Genomic DNA, 25,358 nt, shown 5'->3' on the forward strand with positions numbered 1-25,358 from the left:
TTATTTATTTGACAAAGAGAGACAATGAGAGAGGGAACACAAGCAGGGGGAGTAGGAGAGGGAGTAGCAGGCTTCCTGCGGAGCAGGGAGCCCGACACAGGGCTCGATCCCAGGACCCTGGGATCATGACCGGAGCCGAAGGCAGACGCTTAACGACTGAGCCACTCAGGCGCCCCTCAACCATTTTGCTCTTATCTTGTAATGCTGAACAAGTTTTCAGTACCCTATGACCCAACAATCAGTGGCTAGGTATACATCAAGAGAAAAGTCCTTTCTGCATGCATTATAGAACATGTACATAAATATTCATAGGTACTTTTTCTACACTAGCAAAAACCTGAACACAACCCCAATGCCATCAACAAGAAATTAAATAAAATTGTGAAATAATTACCTGGTGTATATATCACATATACAGCAAGCAGTTTAAAAAAAAAAAATGGGCGCCTGGGTGGCTCAGATGGTCAAGCGTCTGCCTTCGGCTCAGGTCATGATCTCAGGGTCCTGGGATCGAGCCCCACGTCAGGTTCCCTGCCCAGCGGGGAGCCTGCTTCTCCCTCTCCCTCTGCCTGCCACTCCCCCCTGCTTGTGCTCTCTCTCTCTGTGTCAAATAAATAAAATCTTAAAAAAAAAATTAATAAATAAATAATAAATAAACTAAAAAAAAAAAAGAAAAAAAGAACTACCGAAGCGCCTGAGTGGCTCAGTCGTTTAAGCGGCTAACTCTTAATCTCAGCTCAGGTCTTGATCTCAGGGTTGTGAGTTCAAGCCCTGCGTCTGGCTCCAGCGTGGAGCCTACTTAAACAACAACAAAAAAAGAATTACAGCTACATGCAACAATTGGATCAATTTCAGCAATATAAGATTCAGTGAGAAAACCAAGTCCAAGGAGATTATATAAAGGATGGTACACCTTTGTAAAGTATATATAGGGGTGCCTGGGTGGCTCAGTCAATTAAGCATCTGACTTGGGGTCAAGTCATGATCTCAGGGTCCTGGAATTGGGGCAGGCTCTGCGCTCAGCGGGGAGTCTGCTTCTCCCTGACTCTCTCTCTCCCTCAGATAAATAACACCTTTAAAAATAAATAAATAAATATAAATAAAAATTTAAAACTGGGAATGAGAAACCCTAGATTCAGGAGAGATTACCCCACATGAAGACAGTTAGTGGGAGGAGGTTGAAGGAGCTCAGAGAAAGATGTAAATTACTGTCAATATTCTAGTCCTGGTAGTGGATGATAGTTCATAGGGGTTTAAATTGATTTACTTGTTTATTTATTTTAAAGATTGATTGATTAGAGAGAGTGCTGGTCGGGGAGGGGCAGAGGGAAAGAATGTCAAAGCAGCCTCCCTGCTGAGCGCGTGGGGCTTGATCCCACGACCCTGAGATCATGACCTGAGCTGAAATCAAGAGGCAAATGCTTAACCGACTGAACCACCCAGGCTTAAATTTACTTTTAATAATAAAATAGACAGAGGGCCATTGTGGACCAGTGATGAGATTGCCTGATACAAGGATCACGATTAGTCCACTGAAAGATCCCAGGGTCCATAGAATCACTTAAATGAAAACAAAAAATGCTCAGTGCTGGACATATACTATCTCATTGCATCCTCAACAGTCTATGAGCTAGAAACCATTACTGTCCCTATTTTATGAGTAAACTGAGGCTCAGTCACTTGGCCAAGGCCAATTATATGGCAGCCAGGTCTGAATGACCCTTCACCGGGTCCCTGTACCGCCCTTGAGCCTCACCTTCCTCCTGTCAGACTAGGCAACGTACGTAACTTTCTTGGCAAACACTAAGTGCTTAATAAATGCCCGCCTTAATTCAGAGGGGCTGTGTGGGCATATTGGCAAAAAACTGGTTGATGGCTAGGGGACCTAGATCTAGTCCCGCCACCTCCCTTTATGACCTCGGGAGGGTCACTTTCCCTCTCTGGGCCTCAGCCACCCATTTGTGTTTGGAGAGGGCTGCAATGTCAAGTCCCAAAGGCCATTCCTACTCAAACTTTCTAAGGGGCCACCCAGCAAATGGGAGGTCACCCAATCCCTTATTTGTCCTGGCCGGCTCCCCTCATTCTTCCACAGCTGGTGGGAGGTCTACAAGTCTGGGTCCTGCCCACTTTTCTGACATCACCTCCTGGCCCCCAGCCCACACCACTCACCACTCACACCTTCTCTGCCCTGCTTTCCCGCCTCGGGGCTTTTGCACTGGCCCATCCTCTGCCTGGAACGCCCTTCCTCCAAGACTATGCTGGGCTCACTCCTCCTCCTTCAGGTCAAAGGCCATGCATCCTTTCCTTCCCTGCCCCTCCAGGTGAAGAGGCCCCCACTCCTGCCCAGTCCCCCACTATTTCACATTCCTATTTTCTTCCCAGCACTCCCACTGTCTGAAATTAACTTAATTACTTTATGGTGTGTCTCTTCCAGTACCATGGAGCTCCTGGAGGACTTGGTGGGGGTCGCCGCTGTATGCTCAGCACCTGGAACCACACCTGCCTGTAGAAGATGCTCAGTAAATAGTTGTTGGAGGGGTAAAAAGATAAAACACCTAACGCCACCTCCTCCAGAGATCCCTTGTGGTCATTCTGCCCCAGGCTTGGTGGGGAGGCCTCCTCTGGTCCCATGGCTCTCGAACTTTCCCTAATCCTACACCACCTGGGAAGGGGTCTGTTTACATAAGCATCTCCCCCAAACACTGGATGTTCTCTGAAGGCAAAAACTAGACCAGATTCATGCATGAATTCCAGCACCTAGCTCTGGGTCCAGCAGGCAGGTAGACTAAGAAAATGTTTGTAGAATGAATGAGTGAGTGTCCCCCACATTCATCTTTTCCCCCTTCCTGACTCTGCTTCCTCCTTTCTCCACCCTGACAGGTGCTAAGAAGTTGACACCCAGGTGAGTTGATGAGCAAGGCCACTCCAGCAGGAATATCCTGAAGTAGGGGAAGCCCCTTTCTTCCCCCCTTGCCCAGGAGCCACTTCAGGCCGTGAGGGGACAAAGCTGAAGCCCAGCACTGCGTCTCACAGGAATCCTCTCGGGCCTGCCCTGGCCAAACCAACAAGACAGGCATTCTCCCCATATTTCACCCTCCATGACTGGCTGAGGAGGTTGGTGGGCCTGCCTCAGAGCCCGAGCTGGAGCCTTGCACAGCTGAGCAATCCGTGGCCAGGTGCCAGTTGGGAAACACTCACTTATTCAAATCACGTAAGGTTCCACTTCCTCCAAAAGGGGGAAGTGGGACAGGCAGGCCAGCCAGCCCAGGGATTCAGTGTTGGAGGAAATTTCAATGCCAAGTTCTCAGATAAGCCAGTGCTCTGACATTTCCCAACCCAGGAAGACCTTGGAAGGCTGGGATAGAAGAAACCCAGGAAGGTCAGGCCTGAGGCCAGATCCAAGACGGAGGCTGGGGCCAATCTCCCACTGACATTTCTGAGTTAGCAGTGGCTTCAGCCAGGCTAATTGCCCTGGCCTCCCCCTGACCCTGGTTCCCAGAAACACCGGGACTGCCCTGCTGTGCCCCTCACCCCCATTTCTCCCTGCCCCCAGGAATCACACAGGGGATAGATAAACTTTGCACTCCTCAGCTCAGGGGGCCGGGAAGCGTCATGCAGTCTGTTCCTGCCTTTCACCTCCTCCCCAAGTCTGGCTCCAGAAGAATCAGGAGGTTCAGGAGTTTACACATTTGGCCTCCAGAGATTTATCTAGTATTAAATGATTACGGGCCCATACTCTGGAGGTTCAAATTCTGGCTTAACTGCTTATGAGCTGCAGGATCTTGAGTCCCTTTCTGTGCTTCTATTCTTTACCTTTAAAACCAGGGATTCTAGTACCTACTCCGTGGGGTACCTACTCCGTGGGGTACCTACTCCGTGAGGAGGCTAAGACCCCCAAACACAGAAGGGTGTGTCAAACGCTTCGCAGGGGCACACTGCAATAGGCACGCGGTGAAAGGCCACTCTTACTGTCATTATTAAATACATTGAGGTTGCTTGGAGCCAGGCCTGGAACTCTGGACCAGACAGCTTCAGAAGGACACACCAGAGCCAAAACCAATCTGCTCAGCCGACTGGGAGGGAAAGAGGAAAGACCCCAGGCTCTGGGTCTAAATCCCAGCTCCACCACTGGCCGGCTCTGTGACCCTGGGCAAGTTATTTCACTGCACTGAGCCTCCCTGCTGCCTGCGGGCTCTAGATCACAGCAGTACCCCCCCTCGGGGCGGTCACTGTCCTTCCTCACCTGGAGAGGTGCTAGTCTCCATTGCTGTCGGCTGTGGACAGTGCTGGGCAATTAGGGAGCTGACACGCTGGGGCTATCCCAGGCAGGGGGGAGGTGACAGGTTGGTTTCCCTTCCTGGAAACCTCTGTTTAGGCCCTCCCTCAGGGTGTGATGTGCAAGTATTCATTCATTCACCAAATATGCATTAAGTCTACACCATGTGCCAAAAAGCATGGTACACATCGATGTGGCATATGACGGCCGTTACTACTAAGGAAATTAAGGTTGTTTGGCGCTGAGGGTACATCTCTGAACAAAACGGATGAAAAGACCGGTCGGAGATAATCGTTGGGAGAATTCATACCTGACTAAGGGCCTGAGCTGTCAGTAAGGAAACTGGCTTGTCCTGCTGCCAATCACCACCAAACCATGAGTCGGTGTCATCGGTGGAGACGTGAAGACACAATGGACATGTAGGCAGGGCAGCTGGGCTCATCCTGGGGTGGCTCAGGTGTCAAACCCAGCAGGACAGCCTCCACAGGTTTCCCCATGGTAACAGAGTCCAGCTGGGCTGGGGAAAGCCTTGCCAGGTGTGACAGCCTTTCGTTAACCCAAGGATGACATGAACTTGCTGAAGGCAGGCACCTTGCCACACACTGGAATTCACCAAGGATTCGGATGGGGCCCTTACTCTCCAGGAATTCATACTCCGAGGCAGACACTCCATAGGTGATCAGATTGCAAGAGTCTGGGGAACACATCTGGGGAAAGACCATTAGCCTGGGATCCTGATCTGAATTTGAGGGCTGATTTTGCCATCGGTTTGACCTGAGCCTCAGTTTCCCCTTTTGCAAAATGAAGACAATATTTTTGGGGGGCTGTTTTAAGGATTCAGTTAGTTCATCAATAAAAAAGGGCTTTAAAAGTACACCTGGCTGGCTCAGTTGGTGGAGCATGTGACTTTTTTTTTAAGTAATCTCTATACCCAATGTGGGGCTCGAACTCACAACCTCAGGATCAAGAGTGGCATGCTCCACCGACTGAGCCAGTCAGGTGCCCAGGAGCATTCAACTCTTGAACTCAGGGTCAGGAGTTCGAGCCCCATGTTGGATATAGAGATTTCAAACAAATAAATAAATGGGCTTTAAAAATGGAAAAGTATGATAGGAGCCTGTAAACTGAGGTTGGGAGTATCATAGTGACTCATCCAGGGTCATATGGCTGATTAGAACAGGAGCTAGGAAGGCCAAGCCCTGCCCCACCTCAGTCAGCTGCACTGCTCCTGAGTTCCCGTCTCCCGCCCTTGCTCCCTGGGGCCATCGGTTCAGCAAGGCCCAGGGAACAGGTAGAACACTAAATCCCCTGGATCAGGGATTGCCATTTCTTCCCTTGGGACTCCAGGCCCAATTTTCTAACCTGCCAAAGTGGAGATGCCATTTGCTGTGCCGTCCCCATCGGTCTGTGGGAGGTGCCACACGGGGAAGAGCACTCTCCACAGGTAAAGGGGTGGCACGGTCACAAAGGAGAAGTGAGGATGTTGAGCTGGGAAAGAGCACGGAGCCAGGGAGGGAGCCAGCTGCAGGGTTGCACAAACGTGTATTAAAATCTGGGCAGCCGCACTGAGTTCACCAGCCCGGGCAACTCAGGCAAATTGCTTCACCTCTGAGTCATCTCCTTCACTTCAAGAATGGGTTGCTAGAAGGATTAAAAGTGTATATATATATAAAGCACTTAGCAGAATGGCTTGGTGCATAATAAATATTAATAAAATATTCAAAATATTCAAAATATAGCCGAAAAGTCATTAATTCTTTTTAAATTAAAATTTTAAATTTTTTTATTTGAGAGAGAGAGAGAGAGAGCACACAAGCAGGGGGAGTGGCAGAGGGAGAAGCAGGCTCCCTGCTCAGCAGGGAGCCTGATGTGGGACTCGATCCCAGGACCCCGGGATCATGACCTGAGCCAAAGACAGTTAACTGACTGAGCCACCCAGGCGTCCCTAACGTTAATAACTCCACTATTATTACTCTACCATTATTACTACTATTAATACTATTATAGAGGGTGGGGGAGGGGTGAGCCTAACTCTCCAGGACTATCCGCAACCAGCCTCTTTCTACTCTCACTATAAAGCCTGGGTCGTCACCAGCCCCAAAAGCCAGCCCCGCCTAGCCTGGGCCTGTCCCTTCTCCACCCTCCACACAATGACAACATCTAATTTGGATCTGCGATATCTTTCAGTCTTGTGTGCCAACTCTAATTTGTTGATAAGGGCTGACTGGAGGACTGCATTTAGAAGGCCCTGAAGTTCAGAAGGAAAAAGAGCAGTGGTTGATTAGTGATATCTGATGAGTGTAACTACTTGCCATACGTGAACTAGGAAAGCCTGAAGGCCTTGCCTCAATACAAGCCCTGGTTGTGGGGTAACTGAAAGCCAGGAGGGAAAGGGACTTGCCCAAGGTCACACAGCATGAAAAAGGGCAGGGCTGGGATTCAAACTCAGGCTCCTCTGGCTTTCTGAGGGTGCTTCCTGCCAGGACTGTCACGTCCTTCCTCTGGACTATAAGACAGGGTGTCCAGACCCATTGAGACCCACTGTCTGAAAACAGAGCTGCTGCCCAAACAGGACTGCCTACTTGGCTCCCTACCCCCACCCCTCAGGCCTCCTACCACACTTCCCAAACCCCAGAGGCTGATGGTTCCAGTGAAAACAAATGCAGACAGCACCATCCCCTGAGGGCTTGTATACAAACAAAGATTTGAATTCAGATGCTAATCTGATTAAGCAAGACAGCATGAGACCTGGATTTGGTTCTCTTGCCCCTTTCCAGCTGTGTGGTGTGGGAAAGGTTACAGAGCTTCTCTGAGCTTCAGTTTGCTCCTCTGTAAAATGAAGAGGACAAAAATACAATACAACCATTCAAAGTGATTAGCTCCGTGTTCCTGACGCAGAGGAAGCCCTTAGATGTTAATTATCAGGATTAGGTTAAAGGAGGAAAAAAAAAACCCACATCATTTTCACACACACAAAAAAATCCAGGTGATTCAAGCAAGGGTTTGGACTGGCTGTTGAGAGGAACCCTGTTCATCTTTGCTATCTGGCTAACTGAACTGAAATATGAATTACCAAATCTGATGATTTCAAAATAAATAAGGAACCAGATTCTTCTAGGAAAATGGATTGTATCATTTATGTCACAGAGAAGGAAGCAGCCCTGAGTGGGTGGATTGGCAATGGTAGGGGACAAACGTGTTTGCTTCCCACTTCCCAACTGGGTGACTTCGTGCCTCAGTTTCCTCCTCTGTAACGTGGGGAAAATAGCACTGGCCACACAGGGCTGCTGTTAAGACCAATGAGCAGTTGCAGGTCACCCCTGGCCTGGTAATATTAGCAGGTATTAGTTAGCATTGGTACATGTTGGCGGAGCGGGGGGGGGGGGGGGGGGGGCAGCGCTCACTTAAGGAGGCAGAGAAAACAGCAGCTACAGCAGTGCTAAGTAGGAGTGAGGGAGGGGAGGAAGACTCAGAATCTGCTGAGACACTTTGTGCCCAGAACGGCGGCAGATGGGTAAGTTATTAACTCCTGTATGTTATGTTAAGAAGCCGGTGGTAAGTCAATGTGGGGACAGGTGGAAGGAGAAACTGACAAATAATACTCAGAAAGGCCAAGCCTGACACAGTTCAGTGACAGCCTACAAGAGGCCTGGGGGCTTACAGGACAGAGAACTGGGAGCCTCAGCCTGGGAGAGGACACCCACCTTGTTGCTTCCCAGACAAAGTGAAAAGGTGGATCAAAGAAGGCAAAAGTCACATGGCAGATCCCTTTAAAGGTTGGATTTATGGCTTTTCAAATAAAAGCCACCTAAACACTTTTTTAAAGAACATAAAATGTTTGCTGAGCTTTGCCTGGCAGCCTGCATACCTGACCTGGTGAAGTTCATCCACCTGAACCACAAACTGAGGTCTGGGAGAATGAAGATACTGCTATGGAACCCGGCGGGGGTGGGGGGGGCAGGGGGGTGTCATGGAGGTCTTTTTCCCAGAAATAGCCTCCCCTCCCATCTCCTCCCTTCCCTGGGTCAGAAGAACTGGGGAAGGGTTTGAACCCGGCATGTCTACCCTCTGAACCTCAGTCTCATCTGCAAAAGGGCAGGACGTGGGGAGGAGGTAAGGGATCAGAGATAATGTTGAAGGTGCCTGGTCCCTGGCAGGTACTTAGAAAATGCAAACCCACACGGGGCACATTTCTGAGCTCCTCCACAAGTGCAAGGCGGAGGGGGCGGGCCGCGGCTGTGGTTACTACTATCAGGTTGTCAGGTGGGGTAACTGACCTCCTTGTTCATCTTGTACCCCCAGAACAGTTGTGGAGACCTTCTAGAATCTCACGTCCAGGCAGCTGCTTCCAGACCCCCTGTATTTGACCATGAGGCTTCATGGCCTGCCACACTGCCCTCAAGCTCAGTCACAGTGACTTGGAGGTCTGTGTTGCCACCATGACGCCTGCCTGTCCTGGCTATAGGCCTTGGCTCAGCAAAGGGGGCCCGACAGAGCCCTGGGTTCAGAGCGCAAGACGGTGTTTCCTGTCTCGGAAGTGAGTGACACCAGCACGCAGGGCTGTTGGGAGCATTTAGGTGAGCTGCTCCTAGTCCAGGGAGTCCCTTCCCTGAGGGAGCTGTGTATCTGTACCCTGAAGCTCCCACAGCTGCCTGTCCCCAACTGGGTCGGCCCCGGGCCCAGCGCTCTAAGTCCTGACAGGCTGCTGCCATCACCCCTAGACCTCTAGAGCCCTTAGACTCTTCCCGGGGACCACCAGAGCAGGAAGAAAGCTCCCTCTATGTAGCCACAGAAGAGGGACTTACGTCCATGTGTCCCACATTCCTACCGTGAGCCCCCCGAGGGCTGGCCCAAGCCTCATGCCGTCCTTCAGGTGAGATTTGAGCCCTCCTTCCAAGGCCTCACAGCACCTCGCCCAGAAACTGCAAACTCAGAAGGCAGGCAGATCGCGTCCATGAGGTAAGTGAGCATGAGGGAGAAGGGAGCCATGGGGACTGCGGTCGAGTGGACAGAGCAGCTGCTAATCAGCTCCAGCCATGGCGGCCAGGCCGGGATGCGGCCCAGTGTGGCCACGTCTTCTGATCTTTCTAAAGAAGTAAAATGAAATCACTTGGCTGAATAACAGCAACAACTAAATCAATGTTTTTAAATCACTGCAGGAGTCAACAATCGGCCACAGCTGTCCCCTGCCCCATTTGGAGGGCAGTCTGTGACAGACCTGCCATAACCTAGGCCATAAATATGGGAAAGCCAATTGACTGAATTAGAGCCATTCCTAGTCTTGAGGATGTCAGGTATTTGGGCTTACCAACAAGGACATCGAGGCTCAGAGAGGGGAAGTGATTTGCCCAGGGTCATATGGGTAGTATATCAACAGCTCAGGACTCAAACCCTGCTCTCCTGAGTTGAAGATCCTTTTCCTATGAGTCCACACTGTCTGCATCCTCCCTGAACAACTTTCTTTTCAAAAGATAGATATACTATGGATGTACTATGGAAATGAGACACACCAAATTCAAGACAGTGGTTACTTTTAGCAAAGTCATGGACCTTAGAGCCGAGAGACTGAATTCCCAGTCCAACTCTGCCCTAAGCAGCTGAGTGACCCTGGGCAAGCTCCTTCCCCTCTCTGGGCCTCAGTCTCCCTGGTCTGCAAAGCAGCCAGCTGACCAAGTCAGCTGCTAAACACCTTCCAGCTCTGAAATCCCAGGCATCTGTGAGGTATTCTCACGGCGTAGTACTTTGTGGCTGCAGATGAATATAAAAGAATAATAATAATAATAATAATAATAATAATAATAATGGGGAGGGCAAGCCCACATTTGCTGGGAAGGAACACTACAATTTTTAGTGAAACCTGACTCCCGGTTACTGGAATCCAGAAAGAACCATGGTAATACTCAGGCAGTTTAACCACCATCCGACAGTTAAACAAAAACACATCTGGTTTAACTTCGTTTTCCTCATCTCCTCCCCCAACCCCCTGCCCTCATCTCAAATTTTACCCCTTAATTTGAGAAGTCAAATTAAATGCAAACAATTGATTTCATGCCACAGTGAGGTTGAGAATTTCAGCATGGAAAACTTGAAGCATGAACTTTTTCTGGGAGCAATCATGAAATGTTAGGGGGTGGTATGGGAGGTGGAAAATATAGAGACTGTTCTTGAATGTTCCTTGGACACTGAACATTCTAAGCCGAAGTTGCTAAGGGCCTACTGTGAATGCAACACTCAGAGAGGCCAAGTGATTTGTCTCAGGTCACACAGCAAGGACTGGAACCCAAGATGCCCACCCCGAAGCCAGGATTTCCCGGGCTGTCCGGGCCTTTTAACCTAAACAGGGCCTCTCTCGGGCCCTATGGATCGCCTGCTAGTGGTGAAGGAAAATACCCTGGGAACACTGGTTCATCCCAGTGTTGGAAAACCATTTATGATCTTGCTGGCCCCTCGTAGCAGCTGCAAAGTACACATTATTAACCCACATTACAGATGATTTCCTCTTCTGAGGCTCAGAGGGAAAGTGACTCGTTCAGGGTCACATAGGAATGCTGGGAATGAACCTCCAATCTACTGCCCCCAGCAAGCTACTGCCCCCTGTCCTCTCAAAGTCAGGATACCTCTAGAAGGAAAAAAAAAAAATGAAGCCATACGGCCCAGCCTAGCTCCAGCCTGCCTGCGACTACGTTGCCTTGGCAAAGCTGAGTCAGCATTCCTGCGGCCACGTGCAGATTTCTGAGCGCTGGTTCTCAACCCAGCTTGCTCACTCTCCCCGAAATGCTCTCTTCCAGCTCTGGGGTTTGTATCGATAACTTCAGTCGGGCCTATTTCAAGGTGAGAACTCTGGGCTGTGCTGCTGGATCCTGCTCCTGGATGAAGAGGACCTCATCCCCAGGGATGGGTAGAACACAGAGATCACCAGACTTGGAATCCTCACCACCTGGTCCCTCACCCCAGCTCCGCTGGTAGCATCTGTGTGTCCTCGTGCAAATCCCTTCCCCTAAGACCAGTTTCCTCCTAGAAAACATAAGGCGAGGACAGCATCTAGCTTACAGGGAATGTCGGATATGTAAGCCCCTGGACAGGCAGGGCTTGAGTGCTGTTTCACTCCATTTCCAAGCTGGGACACAGCGAGACAGAAGAACAGGCAGAGGGGGCATGAGGTCCTGCAGAGATAACAGCCCCAAACCTGTGCCCAGCACAGAGCTCCAGGCTCCTGACCAAGGCTGCGTCTAGGATGATAGGAAGTGGCTTCTGAGTATGGGCAAAGGCACCGTGCCACCCTCTACGGCAGCCCATCACAGATTGGGCAGAGCCCGGGTGAAGGTGGGTGACCAGGGGTCAGGGGTACTGAGTGACATAACCGTACACCCAGGGTTAGGGCTGCGTTTTTTGCTGAGATTAGAGCTGACTGTAGCCAATATTTTCTTAAGCACAGACACCAGCTAAACACCTTGCACGCATTAGTCATACCCAGAACTCACCACCGGTAGGTAGTTTATTGATGTCCTCAGCTTAAAGGAAGACACTGAAGCACAACAGTGGACAGAACTCGTCCCAGGTCACACAGCTAGGTTGTCTGCTCTATTAGTGAGAACAAAATGTTGGCCGACCAATCTTACACGTGTTATTGCATTTTAATCTCCTCCCTTGTGAATTCCTTGATTCCAGGTCTATGTGAATGTCCAAATATCGCTCTATTCTCTTCACTGCTCCTTGGCCAGCACCTAGAACAGGGCTTGGCGCAAAGCTCCACATTTGTTGAATAAAGATAGTATTTTGTTTCTGGCCTCAGTTCAGTTTTATTCCTCACAAGAGTCTTACGCAAGAGGCACACTCCCCATTTACAGATGGTGCCACGGACATGGACACTCACTCCGGTCTCACTCCAGGGGCGGGGAAGTTGGGGAGCTGTGTTCAGGGGCCTCTTCTGCTTAGTGAATTCAGAGGCATGAAGTTCAGGAAGAAAAAAAGGAACAGAGGGCCAAGATGGGCAGGTGGGGAGGGCTGAACACCTGGAGAAAGCAAGTTTGGAGGGTGGGCAGGAATGGAGCCCAGAACTGAGGGTCTGCTCCTTCATCTCTTGGGCGGGAGAATGGAATCAGGAAGCCGAGGTTGTGTGGGTTAGAGTCTGGGTTCGAATCCTAGTCTCATCACTTGTTAATGTCTGTAAGCCTCAGTTTCCCCACCTGTAAACCAGATAGATGATGCATGTGAAGTGCTGGAGCAGACCCCGCACACAGCAAGCACTCAGTGAACAGCTCTCATCCCGGCCAGTGTGGGGACCAACCCTGGCCTCCCTGGGAAGCCTGCGCACCTACAGTTTTCCCTAGGGCCCAAAGCCCCTTCTGGCCTGACAATGGCCCCCTCTTTCGATCTCCAGCTTTTTCCTCCGCCAGCCAGAGGCCTTTGTAAAGGCCCCTACCCCATTATGTTGGAAAAGGGTCAGAAGGGACAGTGATGGGCCTTTTCTCAGCTTCCACCCCCTCATTGTGACCAGGCATTGAACTGTTTTTTATTTAAACTGGGCATGGGAACCAACTCTGGGTGACCCACTCACCTGAGCACTGCCAGAGGTGAGTCATAGGCTCCCTTGGCTTCCAGGGCTCCAGAGCTTTGCCCCCACCAACTGTGCCCACCCCAACTCCCAGACAAACAACCACTCACCAGAGGGCCCCTCTCTCCACCCCATGTGGCTCTGGGACACCCTAGCGCCTCTCTCCCTCTGCTCATCCCAGCTCTGGCCCAAACTACTTTGGACCCCACATGGACACACCAGCCTCCTCCCCAGGAGGCAGTGGCGCGATCTAGAGGTTTCCAGGTGGGAGGCATGGCAGGGCACCAGGTTGGGTGCTGGGGTTGGCAGCCTGAGTCTCTTGATCTCCCACCAAGGGGGTATCATTGGGGCTGCTCAGTCACGGGACACCCGGGAGAGGCGCGTAGATGGAAGGTGTAAGTCCCGGGCAGAGACCCAGGAGGCAGGAGACCCCAGGACTACAGCAGCAGTCCCGAGCACGGTCCCCTTAGCTCGCGGTCCCCGCGGGCGCCACGTCCAACCTCCAGCCCGGCCCCGCGCGCTGCCGGGAGCCCCGGATGCGCGCGAGAACGGGAACGCGACAGGTGCCTGAGGGTCCCGAATGGGCTGCCCTGGGTGGTAAGGAGGTGCGGAGATCCGCGCCCTGACATTTACATCCATCCTCGCCGCCACCCCCGGACGAGCGGAGGATGTAGGAGGGGCCGGGATCGACCCCGTCCCTGGGGGTCCCGGAGAGCCGAGGACGGCACCAAGTCCTTACCTGAGCAGAGTTCGTGGGCGAGGGTCTCCTGGCACAAGCGACGTGGGGTCGGAGCGCTGAGACCGACGGCGCGGAGTGGCGGGAGCGCGACGCTGCCGGGGCCACCTCCCCCGCGGGCTTATAAAGGCGGCCGAGGGGCCCGGAGAGCAGCCGGGGCACCCCGCCCCCGCTCCCGCCCCCGCCGCCGGCCCAGGCCGGGGCCCCAGCCCTCCCCGCCCCCGCCCCGCCCCCGCCGGAGCTCCGCCGGCAGACCGGGCCACGCGGCCAGGGCGCCCCCTGCCGGGAAGCGGGCCGATCGCCCGCCCCCCACACCCGGCTGCTCCGGGAGGGATGGCGGGCGGGGCCCGGCAGCTGCCTGCGCTTTCCCGGTCCCCCGCGCTCCCGGGCGCTCTCCACCTCCCGGCTTCCCGCGGGGACCCTCTGTCCCTCCCTCTCTGCGAGGTCGGGCGGATTCCGGTCTCTGCGTGCGTATCCCAGCCGTCTTTATCTTTGGCTCCAACTTCGTTCTGTGTCTCTTTGTGGTCTTCCTCCTGCCCTCGGTCTTCTGTGCCCCTCTCTGTGTGTCTGTCTGTGTCTGTCTACCTGGCTTTCTTCGGATCTCTCCATATCTCTATCCATCCTTATCCACGTGTCCTCTGTCACTGTCCATCTGTGTGTCTGACTTTCCCTGCCCTCTCTCCTCCCACTTCAGACCGGACTGCTAGCACTCTTGTCTGCTAGCTCTCTTCCCTGCCCTTGGACTGTCTCCTTGGCTAGGGCCAAAGGAAGCAGAGGATGACCTAGGAGGGGTGGCTTCCGGAGCGGAGCTTCGGCTGGACAGGGGCTGTTACCTCTTTTCTTCTGAGAGGGAAGGGGCCAGCCAGGGATCATGCTGACTTGTCCCAGCCTGAGTCCCAGCCACAAGCCTCCTGGGTGACAGAGGAGGAAGCCACACTTCCTAGGCAATGGAGTCAGACAGCCCGGGTTCAAGACTCCACCCTGGTGACCTTGGACAAGTCACTTGGCCCCTGTGGATCCGCCTGCTCCTGCTTAGCAGGCAGACGCTGTCTCCCCTGGCTTCCCTCACCACGTGCTGGGAGAGTCATATGAAACAGTGGTTGAAAAGTACACAGGAAACTCTAAAATTCTAGATAAATGTGAGGGGGTGGACAGCAGCAGATGCTGAATGCTATGGGCCCCACCCCTACTCCCCAGGGACCAGCCCCCATGGGCGGGTGGGGGAAGGATTTGCTCCCTTTCCCTGAGAACCAGACTGAGTTTGAATTCTGACCATCTTCTTCCAAGCCCCCAAACTCTGAATGCCTCCAGTGACAAAGAACTCACTGCCTCCCAAGAAAAGGGTATTTTTAGTGGCCCTTAGGGCTGCCTGGAGTAATTTGTGTCTTAACCCACAATAGCCAGAGATTTGAAGGCAGTGATCTTCGGTCCCCCAGATCCCTGCCATCCTCAGTATCTAAGCCCCAATCTTCCTGCAGCCACCTTTTCCTGAAGGTGAGGCGGGGATCGAGTCCAGAGCAGAGGGGAGACCATGTCAGCACCAGCAGAACCAATACCAACCCAGAAGTCTCTTATCTGCTCCATGGCAGCTCAGGACCTGGCATCTTGCATATCATATCTCCCAACAATCCCATTTTACATAAGAGAAAAGAGAGGCCCAGAAAGAGCATATGACTTATCAATAAGATTGGAGCCAAAACTGGGGCCTGGCACCAGAAACCAAGAATGTCTTTGTATTTGTTTTTCTTCCTCTAGTTTTAGAAATTGATACTATTTCTTTATTTACAGGAATGATACAAAGTTTCCTTTTTGACATAAGTTTATGTTTTTTTAAAAGTTAATCAAAACATTGAGTAAATATTATTTATTTATGTATTTAATGGGTTAGGTTATTATGGTGAAAATCATTGAGGTGGTAAATGAATGAAGTTTAGGAAATACAACACTTTTGCATAAAACACTGTGGGTGAAAAACATCCAGAACTGAGCCCAGAATCTGGGAGGGGCTCTGTCACTGCTTACAAACGCCAAGGAAGGGTTTAGTGATACCAGGAGGCTTGAGATAGTGTCATCATCAGTGAGCCAGGGGCAAAGCTGTGGGCATGGAAAGTCTGCCCGTCGCAGCCTGGGCAGAGCTGGGAGGCTGAGCCAGCAGGAAGTTGGGTGAAGCGCATCCCACCTATCAAGAGCCCCCAGCACCTGCCCCTGACTTCTGATCTCCCGAAAGCTATGGTGATAGCTCTTCTGGTTGCACATGGCCAGCACTGAGGCCTCTGTGTCTGGGTGATTTTCCCCAAGGTACCACCCCCCCTTGGGAGTCCTTTGATGGGTTATCAACAAGAGAAACCACTGCCTGGGCAGCCCTGACACCTTCCTCCCCTGCCTCTCCTGTCCTGCTCCTGGGCTTTGTCCCACAGGGAAATTTCCATGGGGGGGGCTGGGGGGCAGGGGACACCCGGCAGCCATTGTTGCCCCCACTCCCTGGGTACCTCCCCTCCTGGTTCTGTCAGCCTAGCAGGAAGGAGGCCTGGATGGGAAACTAGGAACCCCACCCTCCAGCTCTGCCCTAGCTTTCTGGGGGAGCTGAGAAAGTCACTCTCCTTGCCTAGGTTCACATGCCCTCTGGCTGGTTGGACTGACAATCTCTAAATCCAGCTGAGAGTCCAGGATTCCAGGACTACTCGGCTGGTAGAAAGCAATTATTACATTAGGTCTTTCTACAGCTATACATACCCTGTTTCTGGGGCTCTGCTTCCTTGTTGGAAAAATAAGCAAATTGGACTGTTTGACCTCCAAACTCTCTTTGCTCTAAGAACTAATGATCTAATGATCTTCACAACAGTTTTATTTTTTTTTAAGACTTATTTATTTTAGATCGAGCAAGAGAGAATGAAAAAGAGGGAGCTCGAGCAAGGGGAGGGGCAGAGGGAGAGAATCTCAAGCAGACTCCTTGCTGAGCTTGGAGCCTGATGCGGGGCTGGATCTCAGGACCCTGAGATCATGATCTGAGCCGAAATCGAGAGTCGGAAGTTCAACCCACCGAGCCATCGAGGTGCCCCTTGACAACAGTTTTATTTGGTGGACAGGGCAGGTATTAATAATCCCCACAAGAGATGAAGAAACTGAAGGCCAAAGATGTTATTTACCTAAAGGTCAGGATCAAAGCTGGTTTTTTTCTACTTTTTTCTACTCATTCATTTATTCCATATTTATTAAGAACATGCTATGAGCTCCCTGCCTTTTTTTTTAAGACTTTTATTTATTTATTTATTTTTAAAGATTTTATTTATTTATTTGACAGAGAGAGAGAGACAGCGAGAGAGGGAACACAAGCAGGGGGAGTGGGAGAGGGAGAAGCAGGCTTCCCATTGAGCAGGGAGCCTAATGCGGGGCTCGATCCCAGGACCCTGGGATCATGACCTGAGCCGAAGGCAGATGCTTACCGACTGAGCCACCCAGGCGCCCCGAGCCCCCTGCTTTTAACAAGGCCTTAAGTTGGGGCACCTGGATGGCTCAATCGTTAAGCGTCTGCCTTTAGCTTCAGGTCATGATCCCAGGGTCCTGGGATTGAGCCCCTCATCGGGCTCAGCGGGGAGCCTGCTTCTCTCTCTCTCTGCTGCTCCCCCTGCTTGTACTCTCAATCTCTCTCTCTCTCTGTGTCAAATAAATAAATAAAATCTTAAAAAAAAAAAAAGCCAAGTTTGAGGTGAGAAGGCAAGGAAGCCCAGAGTTAATTCTCATTTCCACTGCCCCTGGGGAGCCTCCTGCAGTGGGAAATGCTATGATGGAGAGCATACGTGGGTCGGGCCATGGGTGGAGAGGGAGGAAGGAGAAAGAACAGAGAGAGAAGAGACGAAACTCAGGTCTGTTTTGGGGGGGGGGGGCGGGCGGTGAGGAGTTGGCTTTGACCCCGGGGCTAGGGAAACCCGGCCTGAAGTCTAGGAAGATATTTAAAGGGTGGGGTCAGGAAACACTTTGACTGTTTTGACCCTTGTATTCAAAGGATCATTTTATTTCAAGCCCAGGCATGACCAAAGTTTCAGCCACTTGCCTCTCAATGCTCCCTCCAGCCCCACCTTCAACTCTGTGGAATAATAAACTAAGACTAAGGACAAGGCACTTTCATTAAACCAACACGATGCCCACCATTACTGAACACTGACTTTGTGACAGGCCCTGGTCTAAGTCCTTTGGACCTATTAACCCATCTACTCCTACTCCTCACAACAACTCTATAGAGTAGGACTTCGTTCCCACTTTACAGATGAGGAAACAGAGGCATATACAAGCTGTCATTGGTGGAAGTGCCCACCAGCGTGGTGGGAAATGTGATCTCACTTGTTCCTCTCTGCAACACTGAAGCTGCCTGGTGAATGTCTCTCCTTGCTTTTCAAAGGAGGAAGCTCTCAGATCAGAGAACCTTAACAACTGGGTTCGTTCAACCAATATTTATTAGATGTTCTAGGAACTGGGGACACAAGTGAAGAAAAGATTTCTGTCCTCATGGAGCTGACATTCTAGTTAGGGAGGACATAATAAACGTTATAAATACGTACATTATAAAGTATGTTAGAAGATGTTAAGGGAGTGGATAAAGAGCTACAAGGAGGAACAAGAGTGCCAAGTGGGGGCAGATTGTGGCAGTAAATAAGATGTTCAAGGGCAAGAAGATGACACTGGAGCAAAGATGAAAGGCGAGAGAGAGAGGCAGCTGGAGGCCCCCCCAGACAGTCAGAGGAGAACCTGAGCTGCCTATGTCTGATGCCTGGGCTTTTGAGCTGTCTGTGACATGCCCTCCCAGGACCTGTTCTACCCTCCAAGCCTCATCCCCCACTGGCTTCCACTCCAGCCCTAGGTTTACTCCCTAATCCTGCCCCAGCCCCTGCCTTAATCCCATCTGGAGCCTACCCTTGCTCCAGCCCCCATCTTCTCTTAATCCAATCTTTTGGGCAGTCCTAACCCAAGGTGTCCCTTCACACATACAGCTCCATCCCCAGTTCCAGGTCTCTCCTAGCTCAGTACCCTAAGAACTGGGTCCCAGCTGCTCTTAAAGGGAGCTCTCCTCACAAAAGGGGAAGCCCGCTTGTGAGAAACACCATTGTCCAGGGAACAATGTCCCTATTTTGTCCTTTATTTCTGAAAGGACTTGTGAGCAGGCTCTGAGCTCCGAGTTCCCAGCTCTGAAAGGGAGCATGTTGCTTCCTATTCTCAGCGCTGGAGAAGGCTGTAGGCCAAAAGGAAGGGTCAAGGCCATCTTCTGGGGGCTGGATTCCAGAGGCCAGAGTAGATTCAGGCAGGCCTGGCCTTAGCAGTCCTGTGGCATTTCCAGAATGGAGGCAAGAGAGAAGCCATCCCTAATAAGTAGGAGAAAAGCTGGCTATCCCCAGGATAGCAAGGGAAAGATCATTCTCCAAACATAGGGTTTTCATTATCTCTGATAAAATCTTCCCTTGAAGATTCATCTGTCCTCCTGCCTGTGCACTGGCCTATCTATCTACCTCCCTGTCTTCCATGGACACATCTGAGATGGCGCTTGGAGATGCTCCTCCTGGAACCTGCACCAGTTTGGCCTCTCACTTCCTGTCAGATGTAGTGGGGGACCTGAGGATGCTTTAGGGCGTGGACAATGGCAGGCCAACATTGGTAGCTTGAGCATTACGAATAAACAATCTTAAATTCTATTCTTAAAGGCTTAGTAGGTGTCTAATCTATTTGCTTTTAGTCAAATACATGGACTAGTAACCCAAGCCAGAGGCTGCCACATCTTTGTGTCCAGGACATGGCCTGAGAATATCTAGCTCCTGGCAACTGGCCTTGGGCTCAGTGCATCCTCCTGCCCTTGGTTTCATGGATGGCCTTCACCTTGGCATCTCAAAACCATGGCAAGGGTGGAGAGGTACCACTGATCGGCCTCTTGTCCCAAGGCTGCATCCCAGCAGAAGCAAAAGAGTAGGAGTTGGGCGTCTTTGTCAGACAAAGAATGCCTGACAGGATATGCTTGGGAGGGACCTGAAGGGTGTTCGGTTTTATCTTGTGCCAAGGTTCCCACTTCCTGGAGTGCGCTTACAGTAAATACAGCTTGACATAGAAAATTCTCCTTTTCGACAGGAATTCTGGACTCGCTGTCAACTTGGATTGCAGACCTCAGGTAGAAAGGGCTTCTCTTGGGGGACCTGGGTGGCTCAGTCGGTTAAGCGTCTGCCTTTGGCTCAAGTCATGATCCCAGGGTCCTGGGATTGAGCCCCGGCATAGGGCTCCCTGCTCAGCAGGGGGCCTGCTTCTCCCTCTCCCCCTGCCTGCCACTCCCCCTGCTTGTGCTCTGTCTCTCTCTAATAAATAAATAAAATCTTAAAAAAAAAAAAAAGAGCTTCTCTTAACAAAGCCCTCACACTTCCTTCCCTCCTTTCAAACAGGCCTATTTCCAAGGAATCCCGTTTCTCTTGCAGGAATTTACTAATGACTACAAGAAAGGAATGACCATTCCAAAATCTTAAAATTTTCCCGCAAGTCTCCTTACAGAGCAACCTTATAGGTACCTGGCTTGAATTCTAAGATTCAACAGACTCCTTCACCACCAGCTATTTGAGAAATGCCAATTTCTCAGCCAGGAGCCTGGGGGGCCCCCTATGCTCCCCCTACCTCTTCAGCCCCACAAGCTCTGGGGTCTATTACTCACAACATCTCACTTCTGGTCCCAGTTTCTTTATTGGCTAGGAAGTTATAACTGACAGAAAATCCAACTTCTCAGAGAAGGTTTTGAAATCAGGGAATTCACTAGCACACGGAATGAAAAAGTCTACATTCAGGAGAGAGGCTTTTCTCAGTGGCCCAGTGATGTAATCAGGACCTGGTTTTTCCTCTCTTTTTCCATTTCTCAGTTCCTCTTCCTCCTTCTTGTCCTGGTCCCATTCTCACCCAGGCCAATGTTACCAGCTTACAGAAGTAGCCTTTAATATATCCAAAAGAGTGGAAATCTATTTCCCCAAACAGACGCAAGTCTTAGGATGGACCCACCCTCCATCGTGGGCTCCCTAACACAGTCACCACAATGATTGAGTCAAGCCGATCCAGGCCCATTGGTGGAGATGGGATGAGACTCAGTTCATCCAATCTGCTCTGAAAGAAGAGGGGAGTGAGTGCTGGGGAGGCAATTCACAAATACCCCCCACGCAATGGCTTTAGGACTTAGGCAAGTACTCACATGCTTGCATTTATGGAGGACTTTATACTTGCCAAAGCATTTAGAAGTAAATAATAATAAACGTATTTTATATGTGTAAAGTACGATCTGTTTTTTTTTTTTTTTTAAGATTTTATTTATTTATTTGACAGAGAGACACAGAGAGAGAAGGAACACAAGCAGGGGGAGTGGGACAGGGAGAAGCAGGCTTCCCGCTGAGCAGGGAGCCTGATATGGGGCTTGATCCCAGGACCCTGGGATCATGACCTGAGCCAAAGGCAGACGCTTAACGCCTGAGCCACCCAGGCGCCCCGTACAATCTGTTTTAAAATATATAAACCATATATGTTCGTGCTAGAAAGTTTATCTTATTTTTTTTTTAAGATTTTATTTATTCATTTGACAGAGAAAGTGAAAGAGCACAAGCAGGGGGAGCGATAGGCAGAGGGAGAGGAGGAGCAGGCTCCTCGCTGAGCAAGGAACCCAATTGTGGGGGGGCGATCCCAGGACGCTGGGATCATGACCAGAGCTGAAGGCAGATGCCCAACTGACTGAGCCACCCAGGCGCCCCCAAGCTAGAAAGTTTAAATGCATAAGGAAAAAGTAAATCAAAATACCCTGTAATCTTATCACACAGAAATACCCCATTTAACACCTTGGTATTTATCTTCCAGATTTAAAAACAAAACGAAACAAAAACTAAAAGAATGGGATCATAGGGGGTGCCTGGGTGGCTCAGATGGTTAAGCAGCTGCCTTCAGCTCAGCGGGGAGTCTGCTTCTCCCTCTCCCCCTGCTTGTGTTCTCTCTGTCTCTCTCTCTCTTAAATGAATAAATAAAATCTTAAAAAAAAAAAAAAAAAAAGAATGGGATCATAGAATACACACTGAGGGTCCCTGCTTTTCTCTCATGTAATAATGTAAACGTTTTCCCAATCCCTCCCAGGTTTTCAAACCTCTGAATGCATTATCTCATTTTTTCTTCTGGATAGGGGTTATTATGAATGATCCCCTTCTACAGATAATGAAACAGGGGCTTGGAGAATAAGTTGAGAGCAGGCAGCCAGCATGCAATTCCTAGCCCCTGACCATGGTGCCTCACAGCCTCCGAGTGGGAGAGGAAGGATTGCTACCGCTCATTGACGAAGTGCCCAGCAAGTGCTCCTGGAAAGTGAGAGTGACCATGTGCCCACCTCCAGGACAATTCGGTCTCCTTTCCAGCCCCCTCCTTGGTGGTTCCAGAGGGCTCCAAGCACTCAGAGGAAGGAAAGCCAGGGGTTTAATCTTTACCACTCCAAAGTGCTGTGTCATGGAAACTCAGGGACTCCAGACTCCTCCTCTGCCTCTAAGGGTGGGGGGGTGGTGTTGGGGGTAGGGCAGAGGGCAAACACTTCACCTCAGCTGCCAACTCCCCCAGCTTGCGTTGTTCTGTGCGGGTGTAGGACTGGAGTGAGCATGTGATAGGTGGCCTCAGAAGGCCTGAGCCCCTACCTCCCAGCACCTTCCACTGAAAAGGCTGTAGTGATAGATGGTGACCCAAGAGTCTGAATCAGACTGCCTGGGTTCAAATCTGGCTTCACGTATGTGCGTGACCTTGAGCCAGTGAGCAGTGTGACCTGAGGTCCTTCTGCCGTGAAACGGGCATAATACATACCACATGGGATTGTTGAGAAGTTTAAGACAATGTATATAAGCCCCCTTGGAAGAGTGTGTCGTACATCATGAGGATTCAGTAAATATCAGCTATGACTACTATCATTTTATTAGCCATCCGTAATGAGGATTCCAGTTGCAGGCAACAGAACACCACTCCCGCTGGACTAACAGAAAAGAGGAATTTACTAAAAGGTTTGTCCGTGACAGCCAAGGGCAGGGAGGCTGCCAGAAGAAACTGGAGGCAGGGATTTGATCAGTCACCAATCCAAACCACTGCCCTTCTCTGAGTTTCTCTTCACCTGCTTCACGCTCCTCTCCCTGAGGACCCCGCGCCCCGCTCCCCAGTCTCTGCAGCAGGACCTGGCCTCCCCAGGGCTGCCCACCAAAGGGCAGCAGGCGGTGGTGTGCCGGTGCCCCGGAGAGAGGGTCGGATTGGCCCAGCTGGGTCACGTGCCCACTCCCGGGCCAATCAACTCCGGGTGGGGGCGGGGCCACGCGGTGCCGACATGGCCGCGCTTGAGGAAGCCGGGACGGGTTTGGGAGTGGGACTAGATACCCAGGTGATGAGATTCCCTCATCCCACTTTCTTCCTCACAAACCACTTTTACTCCTTGATCCTCAAAGTGAGAAGCCATACTCTCGTTCTCACTCCACACTTACGTAGAGAGCCTGCTTGCAGTTTCCTTCGTCCCCGGGCGAAGCCCGACTGCGGTACCCACCGCTCTAAGTAGCCAACACAGGACTCCCCTGCACGCGCACGCGCACGCGCACAGCCCTGGACACGGATGCCTGCATCAGGTTCAGCCAGAACCTAGCCTTGTCTCCTAACTCCATCTGAACCAAGAAACTGCGAGGGGAGGTCAGATTGTCCCGGGGGGGCGTGTGGAGCCGTGTGGGACCTGAGGCCGTGGAGCATGCCCGCCGAGGGAGGAGAAGGGCGCAGTTACTCAGATCTGCGGTTAAGAGTGACCTGCTAGGGCGCCTGGGTGGCTCAGTTGGTTAAGCAACTGCCTTCGGCTCAGGTCATGATCCTGGAGTCCCTGGATCGAGTCCCGCATCGGGCTCCCTGCTCGGCAGGGAGTCTGCTTCTCCCTCTGACCCTCCCCCCTCTCATGTGCTTGCTCTCTCTCATTCTCTCTCTCTCAAATAAATAAATAAAAAATCTTTAAAAAAAAAAAAAAAAAAAAAAGAGTGACCTGCTGCCCGAGTCACTGAGCGAGTAGCTCCAGCCTCCGCCTCTCCAGCCCCTGCCTCCAGCACAAGAAGCCTGACAGCATTTAGTTTCCTGGGCTCATGGAGATCCCTGGAATTTCCAGTGACAGCCTCACAGTTCCCTCTTACTCCAGTTTTTGTTTTGTGTTTCCAAAAATGCCCTATCCAGGAAAATTCACTTCCTCATTTCTCCCTGAGCCACAAATCATCCAACTTCCTTATTTCTTCAGGGAGAGAAGAGAACCCAGCCACCGCCTTATTTCTCCTGCTTAAAGCCGGTGGGGGATGTGCAGGCATGTGCCCATGTGTGTGCCTAGAGCGTGCACCAGCATCACATCCATTTAAGGACACTCCAAATGCTGGTTTGCACCACAATACTCTTCTTGTCTCCGTATCACCTGATCTTCCCAGGAGGGAGGGGATAGGGAGCAACTTGCCCAAAATGGCCTGTAGAGATGAACATTATGGCCTCGCACCCCAGAGCGTGGGCACTGCATTCCTGAGGGCAGCAGGAGAGGGTCTTTAGGATGGGGGACCTTCTCCGGGCCTCAGAGTTGGGCTGGTCATGACACGTCAAAGCAGGGCCGGAGTAGGACTTTCCGGAAACTATTCCCTCCAAGCACCAGTCTCAGTGCTTCTGCACTTAGTTACAGAAGCTACCGGACCCCAGGCAACCACTCACCGGCAAACATTCCATCTGCCTGGGAGTGACTCTACCCAGCTCTCTTCCTCCGCCACAATCTCCCCACCGCCTAAGAAGCTCAGCCTAGACCTGGTGCCACCCTCTTCTCTCCTCCAGCAGGTCTTCAACGAAGATTTTTTTTAGCACCTACTGTGTGTCTGTAATTAAATTATACATGCACTTAGTCCCTCCTTTTTTTTAAAATCCTTTTTTTTTTTTTTAATTTGACAAAGAGAGACACAGCGAGAGAGGAAACACAAGCAGGGGGAGTGGGAGAGGGAGAAGCAGGCCTCCCGCGGAGCAGGGAGCCCGATGCGGGGCTCGATCCCACGACCCTGGGATCATGACCTGAGCCGAAGGCAGACGCTTAACGACTGAGCCACCCAGGCGCCCCCCCCACTTTTTTTTTTTAAGTAGGCTCCACAAAGGGTGCTTGGGTGGCTCAGTCAGTTGCGCATCCGACTCTTGGTTTTGGCTCGGTTCATGGTCTTGGGGTTGTGGGATTGAGCCTTGTGTCGGGCTCCGAGCTCAGCAGGAGTCTGCTTGAGATTCTCTCTCTCCCTCTCCCTATGCCCCTCCCCCTGCTCACACTCTCTGTCTCTCTAAAATAAATAAATCAAATCTTTAAAAAATTTAAAAAAAAATAAAGTAGGCTCCACGAACAATGTGGGGCTTGAACTCATGACCCCGAGATCAAGAGTCACATGCTCTACTGGCAGAGCCAGCCAAATGCCCCAAGTTCCTCCTTTTCAGGAGCCACTGGTAACACTGAAATCTTATTTATGAAATGACAGGTTGGACAAGGCATGGTCTAGGGCCCTGCCCTGCTCTGATACACTCTGAGGTGTCTCGTCACAACTCTGCATTATGATAATGACTGGTAGACTATTTTATTTCCTATTCCATACCTGCGTTTCCTCATCTCTCCATGTCCCCAACACAGAGGGTGTGTGTGAAGTAAACTGGGATTGTTTGCTAAGAATCCAGCTAATCCCGGGACAAAAGGCGAGGTCCTGACTGGCTGGCTAAAAGGCTAATGTCAGACAAACCGCACTGAGTGACCC

The 25,358-nt window shown here is 51.2% G+C and overlaps 1 protein-coding gene across 2 annotated transcripts in view; it reads right to left on the reverse strand.

Annotated features, from left to right (window-relative positions):
- The window catches only part of ALPL (alkaline phosphatase, biomineralization associated), a 52,885-nt gene extending 39,170 nt beyond the window's left edge, over positions 1–13,715 (reverse strand). The window contains exon 1 of one of the 2 annotated variants that reach the window (XM_036109296.2): positions 13,570–13,715. The gene's annotated coding sequence lies outside the window, so the exon portion shown is untranslated. Of the gene's footprint in view, positions 1–11,757; positions 11,779–13,569 lie in introns of those variants that run through there. The other variant, XM_078073701.1, reaches the window with a different exon arrangement.
- Between the last annotated feature and the right edge of the window lie 11,643 nt (positions 13,716–25,358).

The sequence above is a fragment of the Halichoerus grypus genome, chromosome 5 (assembly GCF_964656455.1).
Source record: "Halichoerus grypus chromosome 5, mHalGry1.hap1.1, whole genome shotgun sequence".
NCBI lineage: Eukaryota > Metazoa > Chordata > Mammalia > Carnivora > Phocidae > Halichoerus > Halichoerus grypus.